This window comes from Cydia amplana, chromosome 12, assembly GCF_948474715.1.
Source record: "Cydia amplana chromosome 12, ilCydAmpl1.1, whole genome shotgun sequence".
Classification (NCBI taxonomy): domain Eukaryota; kingdom Metazoa; phylum Arthropoda; class Insecta; order Lepidoptera; family Tortricidae; genus Cydia; species Cydia amplana.
In genome coordinates, this window is record NC_086080.1 from 17004540 (window position 1) to 17019026 (window position 14487).

The 14487-nt window shown below is 34.8% G+C and overlaps 1 protein-coding gene across 4 annotated transcripts in view; it reads left to right on the forward strand.

Moving 5' to 3' along the window:
- The window catches only part of LOC134653150 (broad-complex core protein isoforms 1/2/3/4/5), a 54510-nt gene that overhangs the window by 21566 nt on the left and 18457 nt on the right, over positions 1 to 14487 (forward strand). For all 4 annotated transcript variants that reach the window (XR_010097237.1, XM_063508484.1, XM_063508481.1 and 1 more), the window contains exon 2: positions 7443 to 7486. The gene's annotated coding sequence lies outside the window, so the exon portion shown is untranslated. The remainder of the gene's footprint in view (positions 1 to 7442; positions 7487 to 14487) is intronic.

Below are 14487 nucleotides of genomic sequence, written 5' to 3' on the forward strand. Positions count from 1 at the left end.
ACAAGATAATTGCACATTAGAATTTCGAAATGGGGGTAATTTTGAAAATAGCAAAGATCTAATTGATAAACTACAAACGTTTTTTTTTATTTACTAGTAAGCGTTGCAGTAGTATAAGTATGATTTTATACGAATTTGCCATTTTCAAATTTACCACGCTTTTGAAGCTACCCAAATGTAACTTACGATGCTTTATGAAAGTAAAATCGCTAGTAAAATATATTTCTGTTTACATGTACAAAGATTTTGGCACTATCATTTTAGGCTAAATAGATCTGCCTTATCATAATCTAATATAATACAGTACTCGTTATCTTTCGATATGAAAACGGCAATCTCCTGCACTGGCTATGCTATCTAGGCGTGCCCTAGGTTAGGGCTGACAAGTTATCGATATGATGTAACTGTCTAATACTTTTTTTGACACTTTATATCAAATTTTTGTAAACAATGTGACATGCGACATATCTAGGTACGTCCCTAATACAGGTGTAAGCTATCAATTTGAATTAAAGCTACTAAAAACAATATTGAAAAAACATTTTGAAGTTTTAGACTTCTAGTTTTTAAATCTTCTAACAAAGTTCTAACAAACCTCTTTCATTGCACTGATGTGTACTATATTTATTAGAAGATTTGCTCAAAGTAGGATTCGACCCTGGCATATTACATAAAATAAAATAAAATACCTATGGGCCCGATTCGGATTTTGAACTAGACATCTATTAGATGTCTATTAGACATCACCAAGATACGATAACGATATTTTTAAGATCTAGTCTGTCAAATTTGACATTTCCGTTCTGGAGATATTCTTGAACGATTTCAACAAGATATTATTACGATATTTCAACGTAAACGTGACATTTGCTGCCCGAATTGAGCTGCAAAAGAGAACTAGTTGAAATCTAAACTACAACGTATCTAGTACATATCATATCGTTCTCTAGTCTAGAACGGATCTTGTTTTCCGAATACCGCTAAAAACAATATTGAAAAAACATTTTGAAGTTTTCTCCTCTCTAGTTAATATTCGCTAGCTTAGCTTACGTTTCTTAGGTACCTTTATACTATAAAACTACTTTTAATACCAAAACTTGATTTATTTTTCTATCATTACTCGTCAGGTAATGTCAAGCTGAAACTTTTCATAAAAAAGTGATAAAAATTATATCTCAAATATTTATACCCATGACGGAACAATTGTGTTCCGGACATTTATATAAGGCGTGCGCAGAGTCGAATCTAAAACCTAGAGGCCCTTTTGACACTTTAATGAAATGTAAGGGGTACACCAAATTATCATTATGCCTCTCATAAGCGTGACTCAAAGAATAAAAACAAAGACAGATTTTTTCTAGGTAGGTTTAGTTTTAGTCGTTTTATTTTATAAGTAATCATATTTTTTGTATTTTGCAATTAATGTAAATAGTATATTTTTCATCTTATCAATAAAGATTTTCTGTGTAATTTATAACACGGAAATAATTATTTTAAACAAGGCACAAACATCGATATATATAATGCACATCACTACAACTTATTGCACTTTAGTTATCGCGTTTTTAATGTCGACGAGCTCATATACTGCTGCCCCGTCTAAACAAGCCCAAGTCCCTACAAAACTTGTGCCATCAGGGGCATTCCACGAGAATGTCTCTTACGTAACAACATTATTCTAATACTTCTGAAAATGCTGAGTAAGCTATATTGGGTCTGTTAAGTAATATTTCACGACTTGGCTAAGAAATTGGCAGTATATTCTAGAACTTTAGGGATTTGATTAAGGTAGCTGCCATACAAGGCGAAAGCGTTACGTAAGCGACATTCTCGTGGAATGCCCCCACATACGTTTTAGACACAATATTGCCACAACTAACATGGCATTTTTCTGTTTGTTTGTGTTAGACATATGTAGTGGATAGGTTCAGCGTCCGTTTTGCCAAGGCTTACTGATAAGGGCTGACATACCTACATTTCTCGCGTGATTCTAGCTGTCGCATACCTATTTAAAATAATAGGCACAGGATTCGAGAAGTTATAAGTCTAAGCTAACTCCGTACGGACTTGAACCCCTAGTGTAAATTTCATTCGATGGCGTGACGGACGTACGCGTTTGCGGTAATTCTCATTTTGTATGAGATATCGAGTTTCCAAAACGTCCCGCTTGGCGCGCTGTTCAAAATCCCATAAAAAAATGAGACTTGACCCAAAGGCGTACGTCCGTCACGCTATCGAATGAAATGTACACTAAGAGCCCGATTCGGATTTTGAAATAGATATCTATAAGATAACTTTTAGACATCACCAAGATACGATAACGATATGTTTAAGATCTAACCTGTCAAATTTGACATTTCCGCGATTCTGGAGATACTCTTGAACGATTTCCACAAGATATGACTCAGACATCCAATTCACATCTAATAGATATCTAACTCTATCTAACGTATAAGTGACATTGGTTGCCCGAATTGAGCTGCAAAAGAGAACTAGTTGAAATCTAAACTATAACGTATCTAGAATGGATCTAGTAAGTATCGTCTCTTGTGAATATCTTGAAGTTCGAATACGGCAGTAATTCCGTCATAGGGCATATTCCGTCTACTAACGTTTTTCTCGAACAACGAAGAAAATAAATAATTTCATCGACAAAGCAGCGATTGCTTTTAGTTTCAGCAATCAATATACGCTCGTGGACGGAATAGACCCTATGACAGAATTAGCCACATTGACCATCATATGACGCATGTGACATTTTACTTGCGCTATATTTTGGCCTATTTGTATGGGTTTCCTAATAACCCTTTATTTAAAATGTAGATATTTTAGTAGAAACATGAAATTTGTCACAAAAACAGTCTACAAAAACCTATAATCTGCAAACATATTGCTAAACTATAGAAGTTTTATAAAAAATCGTCTTAAGAGGAATGCTTATCAAGGAAGGGCATCGTACGGGTTAACGAACTTATAGGACATAACAGTAATGAGGAAGTTTTTTATCTACTAGTAAATATGTAATAATACATAAGGAGCGCGGAGAAATGTGCAACACAACTTGAATAACTACGTCAATAAATAGAGGTTGGTATATGAGCAATTAGATTAGTAAACAATACCGTAAAACGGGATGAGTAGGTTTTGCGGGGAGAGGTGGGTTATGAATGGGGAGAGAAGGTTTGAGAGGGGGGTGAGAAGGGATTTTACGGCTACTGCTACAAAAATAATGTATTCCAATTTAAAATGGAGCTATAGTAATACGCATAATAATAAAAAATCGATCCAACAATCTTCCAAAATCACCTTTGTATGAAAACCCCTCTCACCCCAAATACGAGGCACTACGTGGTGAGGAACTACCCAAAATAAAATAAAAACTAAAATACAAACGTCCGGAACACTTATTATATACACCATTCAGTTTTCATATGTAAAAACAAAATGTTATCGAGGTTTGAATTTCAGTTTTGACCCTACTCACCCCATTTTACGGTATTTAAAGAATTTTAGTCATCAATCAGTTGTCAATTTTCTTTCGATAACATTTGATTCTAATACATTATTATGTAATACATAGCTGTGGTTAATATTCGTACATATACATCAAATTATGCAAAACATATTTTCCAAAATGTCAATATATACGTAGAGAGGGAAATGGAAACTACGTTTGCATAGTAAAGCCGTTCTACATTAGCCTCTTAACTCAATGAATTGTTGTTGAAATTTCGACGGTATATTCATACATAATATGAATGAAACTGTAATAATATTCGTGTTGTAACATAGGTCTTATTAAGGTTAATGTTTATAGTAATACTTTCTCTTGTAGGTACATAGTAATAAAAATATTCGTACTATGATATTGCGTGAAAACAACAAGATCCTTTCTTCACACGGGAGTTATGCGGAGTTTCGCAACATTTATTATTATAATCTGTACCTACATAGGTACTAATTTTATACGACTTACCCTCCTGAGTCTAATCTATAAGTTTTCACGATTTTTATGCCGGCTATACACTCTCGGCGAGACAGACCGAGTGTGTGAGTGTGTGTGTGTGCTCTCGCCTTGTCTCGCCCGCTCGGGTCTCGCCTCGGTGCGTATCAGTCGCGTGTCGGTTTTCTGCGGCCGAGTCAAGGGGTCTCGTCCGCTCTCGCGAGGCAAACGAGACCAAGCATGTACATTCTCGTTCATTTAGTTGCCCGCTAACTAAAAGAGCAACGGCAGCAGCAGTTTCTAGGTCCATCGTAGCCGATATCCGCTGTTCATGACGCAACGAGAGTGTACATGGTGTGCTCTCGTCGAGGACTTCTCCCCCGAGACTCTCGGCGAGAGGTCTCGGCCGAGAGTGTACAGCCGGCATTACACATTATTAAATTGTACAACGGGACTTAATCGCGTATCTAAGTTTTAAGATTTACCTCCGACGTTTTGAGGACGGCGTTGGCCCCGTAGTCTCGGTGTCTTCTCCGAGACTACAGGGGCCCACTGATTAAGAATAAGAATAAGAAATGTTTATTAGCACAAATAATAATTAATAACACAAGATAAAATAACACAAAACTAAGATTAAATTACATAAATATTTGTGCCAAAAGGTCCCCACTCAGCTTTTTGTCACGTTGTGTATCCTAGGACACACAACGTGACGCTGATTTTCAGTGAGGCCTGGTAAAATACTAAAGCTAAAACTAAAACTAGGTATATGGTGGCAGGACCAAGACATAAAAATTCAACAATGAGAGTGTACGATTACCGATTACGAGTCTGCCGAACGATATCGGCCTGTCAGTTAGAATAAAAAGTGGACTGTTCCGAACAACTGACAGGCCGATATCGCCCGGCGGACTGGTAATCAATGGGCCCCTTACAACTTGATACAATGTACAATTTAATAATCTATAAGTAATTCATCATCTTCCTCGCGTTGTCCCGGCATTTTGCCACGGCTCATGGGAGCCTGGGGTCCGCTTGGCAACTAATCCCAGTAATTGGCGTGGGCACTAGTTTTACGAAAGCGACTGCCATCTGACCTTCCAACCCAGAGGGTAAACTAGGCCCGTATTGGGATTAGTCCGGTTTCCTCACGATGTTTTCCTTCACCGAAAAGCGACTGGTAAATATCAAATGATATTTCGTACATAAGTTCCGAAAAACTCATTGGTACGAGCCGGGGTTCGAACCCGCGACCTCCGGATTGCAAGTCGCACGCTCTTACCGCTAGGCCACCAGCGCTTCAATCTATAAGTAATTATATATAACTATATTTTTAGTTTTTATTACTTTAGTCTTCTTTAGTTATATTATAAAAACTCATTTATTATATAATTAGTGGTATAAAACTAAAACTAACTACAATTTTTTTGTTGTTATTACTTTGTATTTACATTTAGTTTTAACATATTTTGTATAATTTAGAGATATTTTTAGAGAATAATTATCTTTACTTATTTTGATGATTAAATCCAACTAAGACTAGAATTTGTATTATTTAATTGCCTTCATGATTTAGGTGCTAAGTTCACGTTTTTAATCAAAACAATAATCTATTGTCTACATATAGACACAATGTCCAGACGCACTGTCATCTATTATTATAGTACGTTACTAAAAGTGCTTACATAGTACCTAGTTACACTTGATTTTACTTAGTAAGCAATAAGTTAATCGTTTCTACCTATAATTTTATTGCTTACTTGTATAGATTTATGACTTAAGTCTATATTAAAACGATATGCACATAGTTTTTTTGACGGATCCGTTGTAACGAAAATTTTCTGTTTTCTGGTTGACTGATAAATAATGCTTTAAGGAATTAAGTCCGCCGTTGTACTTGCTTTTATTGTAGCAAAAGAGTTAAAATAACAAAATTTGGTGATAAAATATCTTGGTGAAGTCTAAGTTAGATTTTGAACTAGATATCTAGTTCAAAATCCTAATCACTGCCGTATTCGAACTTCAAGATATTCACAAGAGACGAAACGTACTAGATCCATTCTAGATACCTACGTTATAGTTTAGATATCAACTAGTTCTCTTTTGCAGCGCAATTCGGGCAACCAATGTCACTTTTACGTTAGATAGAGTTAGATATCTATTAGATGTGAATTGGATCTCTAAGTCATATCCTGTGGAAATCGTTCAAGAGTATCTCTAGAATCGCGCAAATGTCAAATTTGACAGGTTAGATCTTAAACATATCGTTATCGTATCTTGGTGATGTCTAAAAAATATCTAATAGATGTCTATTTCAAAATCCGGATCGGGCCCTCAGGCCCTTAATCCCAAGCCGATCCCTTAGTTTCAGTATGTCAATTACGTAACACGTACGCCACGTAACCGTCATTCATAACTCACACATGAACACCTCTATTTTCACACATATACGTCACCACTACGTCGGAACTAGGCGCGCGATTGGTCCTTTCACTTTCATATCAAGCCTACATAGTTTGCATTCCAAATAGCGGACGCCCATTGGCCGTTTCAACTCTGACCTTTGCCGTGATTGGTCGGTCCTTTACATATTACCTGAGATATAATATATGGGATAGAATGTGAGGATTCGGGTTTTCCGGGAGTATACGACGCTATGTAATGACCCAGTTTCCTCTATGTGCTTTGCCTTCGCATGTTTTAGGGTTATGTACAACAGTTGCTTGTTTGGTTATAGTTTTTACTTTGAAACCCTTTTATGCTTGTACACAGTATATATAATGATGTGCAAAATAATAATTAGCATTATAGCTCCATTGATTCTTAGATACCTCGACGATAATTTGGGTTCCGTACCTCAAAAGGAAAAAACGGAACCCTTATAGGATCACTCGTGCGTCTGTCTGTCTGTCCGACCATTCCCCACCCTATATCTCCGAAACTACTGAGTCTAAAATTTTGAAAAAAATACACAAAATAGTTCTTTACTTATAGATGACAGGAAAACCTATTAGAAATGTGCAGTCAAGCGTGAGTTGGACTTAATTACGTAGTTTTTGATCCGACCCCTACGGGATTTTTAAAGATTTCCACATAGAAAATGCATTGTTAATAATTGGCTAATGTACCCTTAGAATGCGAGTCTGACTCGCATTTGACCGGTTATTTTTTTAAGATCAGATAGATTGCGATCAAAGTCGGAAAAAATCGAATGACGAAGCTTTTTCGGGCATCATGAAAACACGTCATATAGATTAGATATTTACAAAATATGATGCCGTGCCTATAAATTATTGCCCCCGTAAGTTCTCTTATTCTTATTTGTAGATCAACTAATATTATTCCTATAATTTTTGCCAAAAATGCAAGCAATCTTCAAAAATGTTGACATAAACCTACTATCACCAACATATCGCGTTAGATTCTACTGATAGTAAGCTATGATATATGTTATCTCGTATGCTTTGTTTATATTCTAATAAAATATTTTCTTTTACAGATTTTGCAAACGGAACCAGCTAAAGGCTTGTCAAAATTATTAAGGTAAGTAGATATATAAATTTAAAAGTCGAAAAATTACTGCCTTGGATGAGACTTGAACTCACGGCCTTTGGATCGATACTCCAGCGCTCTGCCAACTAATATACCAAGAACTCATCCATAGCCAGCGATCTTTCCACCGTCTGTGTCTAGGGGTCCCTAGCGACATCTACAGTAACAGCGTTACACTCAAGTCACCCAAGGCAGTAATATTTCCACTTTTAAATTTATTTTATTGATTTATTTAAACTTTATTGCACAAAATAATAACTTAGTGTACAAAAGGCGAACTTAATGCCATGAGGCATTCTCTACCAGTCAACCTTAAGGCCAAGCAGAAAATATTGTAGGCGGTGCATTAGAAAACCAAAAGAGAACTTATCTAGAAACAAAATATATACAATGTACATACATACATATATCACATGATTCATGATTTTAAACTTAATAGCATCGTTTGTAGACATTCCTGCTCGTTAAAAATTTATTAAGTAGATATTTAATTATCTAACTATGGGAACAAATCTAATTATTTGGTCACTTTTTTTAGTGTATGATAATATATCTGTTTTGGTTTATAAGTATATCTATTAATTTTCTATAAACAGACCTTTAATTTTATTTCCTTTATAATAATTTAATAGACAGTAATGCATATTATGGTCCTACAATAGTTAAGGGGCCCACTGATTACTAGTTCGCCGGACGATATCGGCCTGTCAGTTGTTCGGAACTGTCAACTTTTTGTTCTAACTGACAGGCCGATACCGTCCGGCGGACTGTTAATCAGTGGGACCCTTTAAATACAACTGATAAATGACTCATACAAAAGTTAGATACTTAAATATATAGAAAAACCCATAGAAGGAAACCATGTCAAAGTTTTGTCTCAACGACCTAACCACTGCATATCTTTTTACTCTGGGCACGAACCTTATAAAATATAAAAAAACTCTTGATCTCTTTTACAAACAAACTATGATAAAAGTGCAATGCAGAACACCTAGAAACTAGCCGTATCTTATCTATGTCACGATTAGAGCGTACCTAAATGAAACGATGATAAAAATCTAGGTATACTTAGATAGTAGAATACTGGGTTAGTAAGCAAACATATTAAATAAGCACAAAAATACTATAAATGTCATCTAGTGTCAAGTTCGCACTATACTACTCGCTACGGTCGTAGTTCAATTTTAGAATCATTCGCTTGCTCGGCTATCGATATTAGCTCGGGTTAAACAACAACTGTGCCCCCTTGTAAAACAAATACCTAACTATCTTTTAGTTTATTAGTGCCTATTTACGCACCGACGTTAGGTATAGATTTACACTCGCAAGCCTAAATATTTTATCACCCGTTGTTGCACTTTTAACCCCAGATTAATTTTATTTTTAGAAAATGTTTACATTTTTGGAGATTAGACTTATAAATATGAGGCTAATGAGATATTTTGAAAGACTAACTGTAAGGCCTGAGTGGACGCTCGAAGCGGAGCGTTCGGCAGGGCATGCAGCGTGGCGTCGGGCTCACAAGTGATTTGAGCAGCGTGCACTAAGGCCGCTCCTTAAGAAGGAGCTCTTTAAATACCTACTTAATTTCATTTGAATTTTTCTGGTCCTTTTTTTGATGACGGAAACAATGGAGAGGAAACCGAAGAATTATCTTAGGCCCACTTGCGCCATCCCACTAACCCGGCGTTAAGGGGTTAAACCGTTAACCCAGTGTCAAATTATACTGGTAACCATGGTAACACCAGGATTGGTGCAAGTGGCCCTTAAGGTTTATGCGTCGTTGGACTAAAAGTAAATATGGCGATGTATAAAAATGTCTACTTGCATAAGTTCGTGCGTATATAATTTCGACGAAGTATAAAAATGTGCATCTGTATATTAGACCAAATACAATTATGTTGCGGCACTAGACTAAAAGTAAATATGGCGATGTATAAAAATGTCTACTTGCATAAGTTCGTGCGTATATAATTTCGACGAAGTATAAAAATGTGCATCTGTATATTAGACCAAATATATAGATAAAAGTTTGTCTGTTTAGAATTCAGCTTGTTTGTTGATCGCTTATCTATTAGCTTGTTCATATTTATTGAATATTATTCGTTTTAATTTAAGAACTAGATGTTACGAGGGGATGAATTTGTTCCGTATATGTATTATTATAATCCTGGACCTATGTAAAGAAAGTAGTCATTTTAATATTCCGACTTGATAAGACTTAGACATTTGTATACTTTGAAAGTAGTCATTTTATATTCCGACTTGATAAGACTTAAACATTTTGAAGTATTGGCTTTCTAATACTCGGACCAATTTTTATTTTATATCTAGACATTTTTATACATCGCCATATTTACTTTTAGTCCAACGACGCATAAACCCCTTAAAGACCTAGAGGTAAAGGTCTGTTGAACAGATTTTAGTTACTACTTTGGAACTTTGAGAACTATTAAATAGATTCGTACCAACAAGCTAAAAAAAAGCTTGATAACTCATATGAACGTGTATTAAGTCTGAAACACGGACTATACATTGACTAAGGGTCATGCTAATTTCGTTGTTAATACTTACCAAACGAATTTTACCTACTCACAATGGCATTATGGCACCCGCGGGCGCACGCACGCGGGTTCCATTGTAGGTCAAAATCCGTCGCATGCGTCCGCGTCAGTTAGCGTCACTAATGAATACTATTTTTCGTTAACCCGCTCCAACTGCCATCGTCTCTTATTATGATCCTGTAAACTACATATGTCGTCCTGTTGGTCATCCTAAATATCGTTGGGCGGACAGAGTGGTGGCACTTCTCCGTGAGCTCGGCGTCGGCGAAAGCTGGCGTGATACCGTTCTGGACCAAGCAAAGTGGCGTGCTCTTGTGTTGGAGACCAAGACTCATTTTGGGTCATCACGCCAGCCAAGTAAGTAAGTTAACCCGCTCACCCGCTCGGTGCAACCGCGCCACCTAGCGGACGCCCTAAATTAAGCCATTAATGTCTTAATTAACATCAGCTGTACAGATCAGCTATACGGAACTCCGTGGCCGCTAAAATCAGCCATTTTTGCGAGCTAATGAAGACGGGCGATAAGCTAGGTCACCCGACGTTGATAGCACTGACACTAAGCTAGATAAAGCCTAAGTTTTTAGACTCCACCGATAAAAAACGAAATATTCGCGCTACAACATCTATAAAATGGTATCAGGTTTAATAACTGCGAAATGCTATGATACCTACTTTATACGGTTGGGTAGATTTTAAGTGCAGACATGAAAAGGTATGTCGATTTGGCTGAATAAAAATTTTACATTAGAGAAGAGTAAAAAAGTTATATAAATTATTTACTTTATCTGCCTTGCTATAATGTTATGCTTTATTTGGTCTTACCAATATTGTATGTCAGATTTTAGGTGTAAAAATTACGTAGTTTTGGACTGCAAAAATCGTTAAGAAATTAATAAATGCGAAAGGTTGAGAAATGGGTATAAAGACTTTTAATTATCTTATAGTATTTAAAAAAAACATTCAAAAACGGAAGCCATCTTTACACAATCTGTCTTAAATTATAGGTAATAATTTTAAAGTGACAAACTTTGAATACGGTCGTATACCGTACGATTTTAATATTTTCAGCAAAATTTCAAACCAGGTCACATTCAAGCGTTATTCAACACTTGAAAAACTAGTGTCAAAGTAGACAATTGTTCTTAGTCAAATATTATAGTTTCGATTATATTTCAGCATGGTTAACAAGGCCATCATATGCGTAGATATATTGTTCTTAGTAACAAAAGGAAATAACAGTGTATCGACTTCATACATATTTAATGCATTTGTATATTTGTCGTCAGTATTCTAACGTACTCAGGTGTATGCAGACGGAACAACTGTGCCAACATCGCTAAATTCATAATGCAAATTTTAAATTAAATTTTTAGAATACCTAGTTGAAGTGAGGTTTAAACCTATTTTATAGCTTTACCTGAATGCGATTGAAAATAAAGAAAGTGTAAACACTTTCTTTATTATCAAACATTATCTTAAAAGATAATTAAAACTTTTGAAGTGACGCTGTTATGTTTGGAAAAACTTATTATCTAGAGAGGCAAGTCAAAATAATATTATTATTCTTATACCTACATTTCCCTTTTAATTAACACTTATAAACTCAAATATATATTTAGCAAATTGGCCACAAGAGCATTTTAATTGTCAAGTTGTTTTACAAGCAATAAATTACCAATAATTATAATATACGTACAATTACAAATATAAATTCAATGATATTACTTACATATTTTTTATTATATGAAGAAGTATTCGGTGGCTAAGTAGTAAGTGGTGCCATCTATTTTAACTATTGCAAACGAAAATAATAATGTACGTTATTTTTTTCTCAGCAGCTATTAAGACTCAAATGAAATCGCGTATTAATATTTTAAAGAAAAAAACAGCATAGACAGAGAACGAACTTTATCGTAAGCTTTTAGTAAAATACTTCTTTATTTTATCTCACTAATGCCTTACGTGCATTCAATCCTGATTCTCGCCCAAGTTTTTAATCAAATTAACAAAATATATTATTACATATATAATATAACTAGTCACCGAAACCTAAACTCAGCGTGATAAGCTATCAGGAGCCTAGGTTTCGATAAAATGCTAAAATGCGACCAAAAAAACTGTGATAACGCGGGTATCACAATGTCAAAGCGTTAAACGGCGGCCATGTCTAACTACAACTTATTTTGATATATTTTTATCAGTTATTTGAATTGGGTACTTTCCTCTACTTAAAATAAACTATTTCACACCGTGCACGAAATAAAGCACCAGATAATTATTAGAAAAACATAGATAGCAGTTATTTTTAAATACTATTTCTATTTAATAAATCGGATTGAAATATAAAAAGTAGGTGAGTTGACCGTGACGTCATTACACATGTTTTCATATGAATTCCATATTAGCAAATCGTTTTGACAGTTCTAAAAAAGAAGCTGATTTGACTAGTAGGAAAGTAGCTAATTAAGTAGCTAGGGATATACGGACTATTATGTGCCGTCTGAAAGTTTCTAATAAGGTCTGTGCGGAAAGAGTCGTAGAATGTATGGGACCCAATACATTCCACGACTCTTCTCTTTCCGCACAGACTCTACCTATAGCTAAAATTCTAAACCTAGGAAGATTTCAAAAACATCTCAGTTTTTGTATTAGGAATCTTTTTTTATTTCTTGTGAAATTTCCGACAACTTTTTCGACTTTTTGGAAACATTCCGAAACTTATTAATTGTACACACTTTTTAAGAATTTAGCATTTAAAAAACCCATCGGCGATCAACCTGATAATGATAACATAACACATTTATCCCAGTGCCTGGCACTGCCCCAGTAGTTGCCCACACTTATTGCTAATATATATTGGTGAACAGATTGTCAACTATCGGAATTATGTCAAGCAACAGGGCGTTATAAATAAGGGTTTTAAGACTAGTTTCATTACATTCTTTCAAAAAATCAACCCTTGTAATAGAACCAATACTATACAGAGACCTTAACACTTTCGGTGACAGGCGCCCCATTTCCAGTACAAAATCAACACACATATGTACGTGTTCTTGGCAGTGAATGTGTTAACGGACCGTATAAAAACATAGTACAAATACATAAGGTGTCCAAATCCGTGTCATTAATTATAAGGCACAAAACCATTGAAGACGACAAAGATGGATGGTCAGATAGATAATATGGACTATATGGAGGGCAATCTGCCATCCGACATATGGAGTTAGGTGTGGTATAAACGATAAGATGATAGCGGATATTATATTATATATAAATAGTAGATATTAATTAGGAACCTGAGGCTTTTATTTAAAAAAAAAAACACAATTTTATTGTGACTATTGTAACTTCGAATAATTAGCCTCAATAGCACAGAAACTACAGATAACGGATAAAGTATAAAACAGTAACAATTAAGTAACAGATAAAATATAAAAACAACAGATTTAATGCGTCGTTTACATTACATTCTACATACTTTAATTGCAAACTACACTAGCTACAAGTTTCTGTTTGACATAATGGTTGATTGGTATAGAATGCCTTAAATAAATGAATAAGTAAATAAATAAAATTACTGAAGTTTGGACCGGCGACAATAATTTTGAATCAAGTTTGGTTATGCGTCAACAAAAATTCAACGTTAAAGTACCAATCTAATTGTTGACTATAAATAACAATCGTGTAATTATCTATACATATTACCTTAAATTCCATCACTGATTTGTGGTATTAAAAGTGCATTTAGGAAAGAGGAAATATCATAATTTATTAGTTATCCTTGAATTAATTGCATTGACATACTCTGCAATCTGCATAGGTTAATAGGCGTTTTTTTTTTGTTGTCCCCTACACTTTTTTTTCCAAATTTGGGATTTTTTTATGTTATTTCTACTCAGAATCACGAGCTCTTTCTATCCTAATAGGAGAAAAAAAGTGTCCTAAGGTTTTTATTTCCATTACGTCACCATTTTTCATAGACTTTGTATGGCGGTCGCGGAATGGAAAGATCGAAAAATGTATGGAAATTTTGGGACACTTTTTTTCTCCTATTAGGATAGAAAGAGCTCGTGATTCTGAGTAGAAATAACATAAAAAATCCCAAATTTGAAAAAAAAGTGTAGGGGACAACAAAAAAAACGCCCTAATGCCATAAGCCAAGGCCAAGCTATATAATATAATGAATAAAATAAATATAACAACTGACTGGTAGAGAATGCCATTTGGCATTAAGTCCGCCATTTGTACATTGTTGTATATATTTTGTGCAATAAAGTTTAAATAAAATAAATAAATAAATAACAATGACGTAGGCTAAAAGTTTTACCCCTAATTAATAAATATTATTATAAAATAACTATGTTATATTTTATCTAGTATGTAATTACAATTTGTCAAAGAGACAAATTTATAATAACATAATATTAA